Source organism: Solanum lycopersicum, chromosome 4 (genome assembly GCF_036512215.1).
Source record: "Solanum lycopersicum chromosome 4, SLM_r2.1".
Lineage (NCBI taxonomy): Eukaryota > Viridiplantae > Streptophyta > Magnoliopsida > Solanales > Solanaceae > Solanum > Solanum lycopersicum.
The window spans coordinates 37,568,240-37,570,836 of record NC_090803.1 but is presented as its reverse complement, the minus strand read 5'-3'; positions in this window follow the sequence as shown (position 1 = coordinate 37,570,836).

Sequence of the window (2,597 nt, the reverse complement as noted above, 5' to 3'; positions counted from 1 at the left end):
GAGTTATAAACATTGAATTATGATCTACTTTATATTGTATTGATGATTTCAATCTAAATTACCTATGAACTCATGAATTTGGATGAACCCTAGCTTTCGACTATAATGTGGGTTACTTGATATCAAGCTAATATTGATGAATTGTCATGTATTTTCTTATGGGTTTTCAAATGTTATAAGAATTGCATTCAATTATTATCTAATTGATCCTATATTATTATACATAGATTTAATTGATAGAGATTTAATTTTATTTTATGATTATTGCTTGAATTATTGGTCATGGCCTTGGGTAAGGGCATTATGATGTTGAATTCAACGATTTAGCATTCAATTGAAGTGTAAATAAGGAAACGAAGGTATGCGATGGGGATTTCATTAATTCGATAATAATTGTACTTCAATTCTATTGTGATTGGTATGGTCTACTTATGGTGGCGGTGTTAGGTGTTTTACTTGCAATTGATGTGGCCTTGTCGGCGTAAATTTATGCAATATTATGAGCGTAGCCTTATTGGAAACTACTTGAAGTTATGTTTTTATTTTTATAGTTTGATTATGTAAATCATGACATTATCTATCTACATGTAGATTTATATAGCCATATATGTATTCTTCTACTTATGTTTTCTTAAGTGATCATGTTAGACTATGACTTTGACATTATGATTAATATGTTAGGGTAAGTTTTGGTTATTCCTAATTGACTTTATGAGTCTATGTGGAGTATAGTAATGATGTTATGATTACATATATTATGGCTTCAAGATGTTTGGTTTTTTTAGAGGTGTTTCTATAATGACTTGCATTATGAGTTAAAAGTGAAGTATGAGATGTCTTGTCTTGATTGACTTGTATTTGTTGCTTCATATGTATATGGTTATGAATATCTTGATTTTGGGTGTTGGAGCTCTTAGTCTTGAATGTATGAATGACATATAACTTTATATGATGTTATGACAATCTTTTACGTGAAAACCATGACTTAAGGATAAGAATATGATTGATTGAAGTGTTTGCCGTAACGGTATCCTTCAAAGTAAAGGATTGATGAACATAAGGTTAGTTGACTGGAACAACATCATATTAATCCTTTGGAATGTCATAATGAGCTTATTGTCGCCATTTTGAGGTAGCCCTAGTGGACCTTCCTTTGTGGGGTAAATATGATTGGGTTATGAACTTTTCATAGAACCCTTTTTTGTGAATTTAATTGTATCAATTATTCTGTGAGAACGAAGGCTAGAACCGAGTGACTATGGTAAGGAAAAGTAGTTCAAGCTCAGTATGAGACTGGAATACAAATTATGCCCTTCATATTCCTTAACCATTTGCCTACAAGGGATGTGTATAAGTTCTACCATTGGAAGGTAGAACAACCTCATCGGAGTAGGATATATTTCCGTATTCCATGTCTTCCTATCATTGTATATATCAGTTATTGCATATTCTCATCATGTAGAATACCTATTATAATTTGAGGAGTATATGGAGTTTAGGTGGTGGTATGGAACGCTATCTAGACAATGCACAATCAACATTGAAGATGTTCTGTAGAGTTCCTAGGTCATGGCCAAGACTATTATTTAAGTGTCCGTTATGTTTATGTATGATTCTTAATGAACTAATGACTTTTGTTAAGGAGTATGTAAATAAATTAGTATCTAATTTAAAGTGACCTTAGGATTCCTTAGCTAAATTGTGGCGAGGGCATAAGGGATGATCACTTCATGTCTTATCATTGGAAGCCTTGAGGATGACTATAGTTAGGGAAGTTTGTTGATTTTATGGACATGATCTAAGCCTTAGGTAGTCTTAATATTGTTTAGGTAATGTTGAAGAGACTATGGACGTTATCTATTTATTTACTAAAGTAGGTCTTCTGTTGGACTTTGGGAAGAGAATGGCATGTAATCTATGTGTTAGTGACTTAGTTAGCATGATTCTATCTTAGTGGGTCTATAGGATCTCTTAAGTTTGTGCGTAAGGGATTGTATGGGAGGTCGCTTCACAACTCATTCAAGTGAGACTTAGAGTTTACCTTCGGTAAAAGAATCTTACCTTGATGTTTATGATTGCTTTGTAAGTATATATGTGACTCATTATAGGCAATCATAAGGGTCGTTTAGGCACATCTAGAGAGGGTGTATGGTCGGTCTCTCTTTGTGTGACTTAAGTGAATATTAGTATGAATTTAAGTGAGAAAATAACATGGTAGAAGTATCTTTGTGTTTCTTAATTGATTAATGATGTTATTATGATTATAATATTATTTTAAAATGAAAAGATACATATTTCCAATAAAGTCCATTTTCATGATTTTTATGCATATAGCCATACTTAGTAAATGTGGTTCTACTAACTCGATGCTTTTATATTTTGATAGAGTTGTTGGTAAGGGAGGTGATTTGAGAAGTGAAGAATTGGACTTATAGTATAGTTCAAGAGAAGTTGAATTATGTCCTCACTTGATTCGAAGGCACATATGTATTTTATGTTTTCATCCAAAGTATTGTTATAGACTTATTATTTATATATTTATATTTTGAAGTATGGGTCATGTACCAAGTATTCTTGTGTCTTAAGATGATGATGTT